Here is a 7,766-nt window from a genome sequence, read left to right as displayed (position 1 = left end):
TGGAAAGTGGGCCAGAGTTGGAGTCAGAAGATACAAGATTGGATCAAAGTCTGCATAAGGAGGCTGTCCATGTGCTTTCACTCGCCTCTCTCCGTCAGGATGGGCACTGCCCTTTTTCCTACGGAATCTGGCTCTCTTGGGCTGTGGTTCTCAAGGAGGAATCCTCCCCTCCTGCCAAGGGGACATTCAGCAATTTTGGGGAGACATTTTTAGTTATCACAATAAGGGGTGGGATGCTCCTGGCATCTAGTGCATAGAGGATGCTACAAGACCTCCTACAATGCACAGGGCAGCCTTGCACAGCAAAGAACTACGCAGCTCAGAATGTCTACAGTGCAAAGGTCAAGCCACCCTGGGCCAGGAAAAGGATCAGCATTGCCATGAAGGGTAAACCCCAATTGCCATCCTAGGTGTCTACCGACTGAGTGATGTCAGGTGAGTTGTTCTCGCCTCTCCTGTGTCTCAGTGTTCTCATCCATACGGTGGAGGTGGATTCGCATTGATAGAGGATTAACACAGGCCCAACCCTGAGCTGCATCTTCCAACCATCCCAGAAGCCCCCATCTTCCTTAGTTTGGTTTCTCGAAGAAGCAGACACAAAGGAAGGGATTTGAGTGAAAGCATTTTATTTGGAGAGTATGAATAACACAACAAGGAAAATGGACACAACCCAGGGAAAGGGTGACATCCTGCCACATGTGTGCCACAAGACCAGCAACAGGAGCAGGTGCCCAGAGTTTAGCCCCTTGGGGAGACACTGGGAAAACAGGCAAAACACACACTTCAGAATTATTCCACTCCAGCTTCAGAGAGCTCTGGTGGTATTTTTCCACCAGGACCTCAGCTACACGTGCAGAGCAGCAGCCGGGGCACTCCAACATGTCTGAGAGACGTGAGCGAGGCCAGGACAGCATCTGCTACAGCTTCATAAGATGCCATCATTCCTTTCCAGAATCATTAAGAGAAAGTGAAATTTTATACAGCTGAAAGAATCTGGCACAGTGCCAGGTGCTTAGACGGTCCTCAATAAATAAATGTCTTATATTATCTTGTATGTTGTTCAAGCAGAGGGTTGAGTCCACAGAGTTCTTTGGAAGGGTTCTGGGTCACTCACCTAATCATATGGAAAGTTGAGCATCTGAAACCGTCCCAATAAACTTCATTAAAGTAATCAGGGAAGAAGGGAAGGAGAGAAATGAGACTGAAACAAGCTTGCAGCACACCCAGCACTGATCGTGAGGGCGGCCTGTTCTCTGATGCGCTTCCTTGTTGTTGTTTGTCTCTTGTCCTAGAATCACATAGACCCTGTTACAAGATTATAGATCCCCTTATCTGCTCTAGAGATAACAACTGGAACCTTATGAAATGTTGTTTTCCTTTGAGATATTCTTTCACGTCCTGCATGCCACTAAAACCACCAGCATCAGCAGGTCTGAAGGACCCCCACAAGAAACTGACTCACCAAAGCACACAGGCTCCACATCCTGATGATTTCATCCTCCTCGCCCTGACCAATCAATCAATGACCCCAATTTTCCAGCCCCTCACCCTCCAAGATCCCCTTTAAAACCCCAACTCAGAACTCTCGAGGAGATGGATTTAAGGGTCTCCTCCCATCTCTTTGCTAGGAGCCATGCAATCATTACACTCTTTCTCTGCTGCCTCCTGGCTGTCTCAGTGCATTGGCCTGTTACTACACAGTGGCATATGAACCTGTTGGTCCCATATCACATCGGGCCTTGAGATCTAAAGGGTACAGGGCTGCTCTGGTTCCAGAGATCTCAGCAGCAGGAGTTCACGGACCTTCTCTTTAAACACTGCCATTGAAGGCCACAACTGCAGTCACCATCCATCACTGTGTATCTATGGTCAAGATTCAATGTCTAGGGAAAAAGATTCCGAGTGCTCTAACTTAGTCCTAAGTTCTTAACCCCTATAGTCAGTGCTGGGTTGCGTGGGAAGCCTTGCACCAAATCACAAAGAGCAGGCTGGCAACTCAAAAAAGGGATGCAGGGTCATAACTCATACAAGGCAAGGTTTATAATAACCCTCCTACCCTTCTTCTCATCCAGTGCATACATACTTCCTTATTTCCATAAATACAACTTCACAATGGAGACCCACCCTTTCTACAGTAGAAAATAACCTGAAGTCTCCTCCAGCTATTGCAACTAAAAGCAATGGAGTTGCACTTCCCCAAGTCCAGACCTCTAGATGATGTCCATTTCTCCCCTGGCTCCATTGCTTCCTCCATAACAGGCACGTGATCCCAGGGGACCACTGACAATAACGTGATTGGCTGTTTCACCACAGCTTGCCATGGGCTGCTATTCTTGTTCCCATCCCAGAATGTCAATAGGAGGCTCATTGATTTCCACACTGATCTTTCCTAAAAGGTCCACAAAGGAAGAGATACTGATCAGACAAATGCAAGACATATTCACCATGCCTACTTATAAGGGAGACTCAATGGGAATTCCCTCCCAGAGAAGTGAGGGTTTAATTGTAGACACAGACGTTCTTCAAGAACCCTGGGAACCACTGACATTCGATGTGTGTGATTTTCAGTGTGTAAAGGAGAAAAGGTCATAGTGAAATCAGGCAATTTCATAACTTCCGGTCCCTCAATTAGCTGATAACACAGTGACCCAAAACTCAGAACCTTATGTGTCGAACGGTCCAGGGTTGCTGCAATGCCCCCTGACCCAGCCCTGCATTGGCTAGACTTCTGGGCGAGTCCCCTGAAAGCAGCCACTGAGACTGGCAGCTCCTTCTATATGGGATGCAACGATTGAGGCCACTTAGAACACCTGTGCCTTGGGATCTTCAGATGGGATTCTTCCTGCCTTGGATTTGGCTCTGGTAACAATTAAATCCCGTATCCACTCAGGTACAGTGTCAAATCTCCACCTGCAGAGAAAGGAATTTTGTAAACTAAAATTTGTCAGACTTATGAACATGGAAAATTTTACTTCTGTTTCGTCTTAGATGACCAACATTACCAGTGAAGAAGGGAATAAAGCCCAGGAGTGAAATAATTCAATAGGTTTGGAAACCACAGTGAAGTTGTAGTCTTTCCATTTTAAAAATAGCACATGACTGTCCCTAAGCATTCAAGCCCCACGCTTCACTGCAGGGGACGGCCTGGCTGTCCATAAATCACCTGCCTTGTAAAGTGGCTCTGATCAGAAGGCCACTCTGATCTGTGTTGCCTTGATAAACTTATATGCACTTTGGAGAATAGACACACTGAGTTGTTCACTTCTATTTTTTATTTTCTTTTCCCAATCCAGTCCTTAAAACAGATTTCCCCTCAAAGAAATTTTATTGTAATTTTAGAAAAATCTCCAACCGCAACCACGTGTAAATCACAACTGGTAACTGCCAAGTTTCATGTTATCAAAATAGCCAAGAATGCTTTGCAGCTGAGCTATAAGCATGTGATATTAATTACATGGAGGAACGCCGTGCTTGGGAAACAAGTTTGGATGAGAAAGTCTGACACTGAAAATGTGCTTGAAATAAGGGATACTCTGGTAATGACATTGATTCTATTTTCCACTTTAATAAATGATACCTTTCGGCAGCTGACTTTCATCCTCAGATAAATGAAGTGAAATAAATGTATCAGTGTGGAAACACCATCTCTTCACAGTGATTCAGCTTGGAAGCTGAGGAGGGGCAAGGATGCCTCGGTTCCTGTTTTACTGCGAGGCCTGGGAAGCAGCGGGAGAGACTGCCCCATGACTCTGACACCCTACGACTCCCAGCCAGGAGCAGATGCTTCCAACGCTGTCTGTTCTTTCCATAGTCTCGTCTGCTGCTTGGACATGACGCTTTTGAGAGGGGACTTAGTTGTCACTAATCATGCTCCGATTTTAGCAACAGCAGTTGACCACTGTTCAGAAAGATCATTTTTTCCCAACAGATTTCTATTAGGAAAGAATGTGTTTACCTGGTGGAACTATTCTGGGATGTGCCACAACGAGGAATTCCTTTCATTCCTTCCCCTGTTCTAGGGGAAGGAATGGACTCAGTTGGACAGACATGTTCTCCCATGAGACCATGCTGTCAAGGTTTGGGGAGAAATAGGCTGAATTATTTAAATATCTATCCAGGTGAGAAGCAACAGAGAGCCTGTTGCTTGGAAGCTGAGCCCTCCCCCTTTCCAAATGAGTGGCCTAGATGCGCCTCTTCAGCTCTGTGGTTCTGTTTCCTTTGTCTCTGAGAGACATAGCACCTTTCTCATACCAACTCCAGCAGGTTCTGGAAGGAAAAGCCTCTGGGAACTTCTCCAATCTGCTTCGCCCCCATTCTCTAGTAAAAAGCAAAGTCTCTGGATGGAGAAATAATGAAGCCATTCAAGGAAGCTGCCTCCATAGCTGCACCTTCTCATGGACAACCACTGCCCCTTGCGTGCAGATCTTATATGACCAAGACAAACGTTTAGGGCACAAACCACTGAGATGCTGGGGGTTTGTTATCACACATACTTCTAATCTAGCCTCATAGTGTGGAGGTGTGTGTGTGTGGGTGTGTGTGTGTATGTGTGGCTGTGTGCATACTCTTGTCAAATGATTATTCTGTAAGCATGAGGAAAAGTACAGGGTACATCCTGTGATATTAGTGGGAGGTGAGAAAGAGGGAATTTGTGTGTAATTTCTCCCTTTAACAGACTAAACAAGAAAAACTATATGATCATCTTGAAAGATATATAAACAAGGTTTGGTACAAGTCAACATCATTCATGGTCTTTTAAAACCAACGTAAATATTAGGGGACTTTGGCAGGGCCCAGTGGCTCATGCCTATAATCCCAGCACTTTGGGAGTCTGAGGCGGGCAGATCACTTGAGGTCAGGAGTTTGAGACCAGCCTAAACAACATGGTGAAATCTCATCTCTACTAACAATACAAAAATTAGTCTGGTGTGGTGGTGGCTGCCTATAGTCCCAGCTCCTCTGGAGGCTGAGACCGGAGAATTGCTTGAACCTGGGAGGTGGAGGTTGTAGTGAGCTGAGATCGTGCCCTTGCACTCCAGTCTAGGTGACAGAGCAAGACTCTTTCTCAAAAAAAATGTGTATATATGTGTGTGTGTGTGTGTGTATATATATAGAGAGAGAGAGACTTCATAAACATGACAGTACGTGTCCACTGAAAGCCCACATTAAATATATGCATTATTTATGAATGAAGGAATTATATTATATTATATATTATATATATTATATATTATATTATATTATTCATTATTATTTATGATAATAAATAATGGAGGAAAATTACAAAAACAAAGACAGGAAAAAGACAACGATATCCACTGTCACTGTTCCTGTTTAGCATTGTGCAGAAGTCTGGACAGTATGATAAAAGCAAGGAAATGAAATAAGAGCTGTAATAATAGGAAAGGAATCAGTGAAAGTTTCATGTTTGTAGATGACATGATTTTCTATCTAGAATATGCAATAAATTCTATGACAAACTATCTGGAACGAATGAAGGGAATGAAGGAGTTTATCAACTGTGTATAAGATCGTGTACAAAAACAGCATTCTTTATTTATTTTTTTTTGAGACGGAGTCTTGCTTTTGTTGCCTAGGCTAGAGCACAATGGTGCAACCTCCGCTCACTGCAGCAACCTCTGCTTCCTGGGTTCAAGTGATTCTCCTGCCTCAGCCTCCCAAGCAGCTGGGATTACAGGCGTGTGCCACCATGCCCGGTTAATTTTTGTATTTTTAGTAGAGAGGGGTTTTCACCATGTTGGCCAGCCTGGTCTCAGACTCCTGACCTCAGGTGATCTGCCCGCCTCGGCCTCCCAAAGTGCTGGGATTACAGCCGTGAGTCACCGCAACCAACCCCCAAAACAGCATTCTTATATACCAACAACAGAAATTTAGAAAGGGTACTTTTTAAATATGGCATTTGCTATATAACAGAAATTCTAAAGTACCATGGAGTAAAATATATTGAAAGATGTTACATGAAATTGTCTTTTTCTCAAGATCTTTCCCTGTCATTGATGGAGAGACAGCTTCAAATAAATCCTCTCGTTACAGTGGGATAGAGGTAACACGAGCTATCATAAACTACCTGGTTATGACAGTTACCAAACGACACCTTTCTTTCTATAGCTGATGACTAGATCTTCAGCAAAATAAATCAGAAGCTTTTAGAGCTTCACACGCTGCCCTTCTCCTTTCCCCTCCCCGCCCTCTTCTGCTCCTTCCTCTCCTTTCCTAGAGCTTAGTCAACAAGCAACTGAACTTCTAGCCCTGAGGGTTCTAGGTGCCCGGTAGCCAGGCCTGTGGGCCAGAAAGCATCAAATCGCTTGGTACTGCCACAGTTAATTCACTGGGGTTCTTTTTCTCTCTCTGTCTCCAGCTCTGTTTGCTTTTTGTTGTCTTTAATTACTCAGTTAAAGTTAACTGCAAGTTTCATTTAGTTTTGTCAAAATAAATGGAAAGAAAACCCTGAAGCAGGAGATGAATGTAAACTGGGAAAATCTTGCAAAATCATAAAGATAGTTTTTGGCACTTCTGTTAAAGAAAACATTATTCAGGGATGCTGGTTACAGCACAGTAAAGCAGATGTTATTCAGGACCATCGGGGTTGGTGGAGCAACTACGGCAGAGAGATTTGGTGATGGCGGAAATGGGGCTTGTGAAAATCAGTAACTTAAAATCTAAGCTTTTGGAACTTTAAATTATTTTGACCCTTAAAGGAATGTGATTATGGGACCTGAGTCAGGCGAGCAGGCAAACATAACCCAGGCAATTGAAACCTGTGTTTCTCTGATTAGAGATTAGTCTTCTTCCTTCCCTGCATTGTCCCTACGTTGTTCTATTAAGTGTAAATGACTTAAGGGCCCCGAGGAAGACCTCTTCCCTATTCACTGTGGATCTTCATTATAGATAAACTTTCTCCCTCCCTTTCTCACACAAAGGCTTTATGGCTATCACATAATATTGTCTAAAGATGCGATATTAAATATACTGTTTTAAATTGGGAAGAAAATGCAAACAAACAGAAAACAAACTGTCACTGTTTAAATTGTTGTAACTCATAAACCAGCCTTGTATAGAAAACGTTATAATCGAACTAAACTTCTCTATTTTCTGCCTATATAAGCAAAAGCTTAATTTTTAATGTTAGAGCACCCACCTCATTTCTCTGGAGTCTGTGTTTCCTGGAAAGATACTCTATATTCTCAGCTTTTCAAAGCCTGAATAACCTCTTTCAAGCTGGGTTCTAATTCTTCTGATTATTTCAAGTTGACAGAGTCAAGTTCTACCACAGCAGCGCCAAGTAAGAACTTACAGTCAAGGAGCAGGGAGGGGTCAGTGGATAGAAAATTACTATGAGGTAACATCCGGGTAAGGAGGATTCTGGCTAAATTGACCTAACAGGATTCTTGCTGAAGACAGATCGGGGTATGAGACGTCACCTAGGGGATGGTGGAGGATGAGGAACCTTACCTTGAAGATGAGGAAGATGGAAGATGATCAGATATCAAAGGTTTTGGCTAAACTGACTTAGCAGGGTTCTTGCTAACACTAGATTTCACAAGGAAGTACACAGATAGACCAAGAAGTGGCATGAGGAACCTGGGTCATGTGAGAATTTTTGTGCCTTCCAGAGACAGAGGGCACTGAAATAGATACACTTCTCCCTGAGACGGAGAAAGTTAACCTTCTAAAACCGCTGGAATGAAAGATGACATTTACAGGTTATCTCTTAGATTTCAAATGCTATTGTCAACTGTAATATA

At 43.6% G+C, this 7,766-nt stretch overlaps 1 long non-coding RNA gene across 1 annotated transcript; it reads right to left on the bottom strand.

Annotated features, from left to right (window-relative positions):
• Nucleotides 1-612: 612 nt before the first annotated feature.
• Nucleotides 613-7,287, bottom strand: LOC104654015. The gene is made up of 3 exons (XR_746762.2): nucleotides 7,160-7,287; nucleotides 3,956-4,068; nucleotides 613-2,389 (listed from the first exon to the last, which is right to left on the bottom strand). It is a non-coding gene; the product is annotated as an uncharacterized LOC104654015 (long non-coding RNA).
• Nucleotides 7,288-7,766: the final 479 nt, after the last annotated feature.

This window comes from Rhinopithecus roxellana, chromosome 18 (assembly GCF_007565055.1).
Source record: "Rhinopithecus roxellana isolate Shanxi Qingling chromosome 18, ASM756505v1, whole genome shotgun sequence".
Lineage (NCBI taxonomy): Eukaryota > Metazoa > Chordata > Mammalia > Primates > Cercopithecidae > Rhinopithecus > Rhinopithecus roxellana.
The sequence above is the reverse complement of the archived record's forward strand: the minus strand, read 5'-3'. Positions and strand labels throughout refer to the sequence as shown.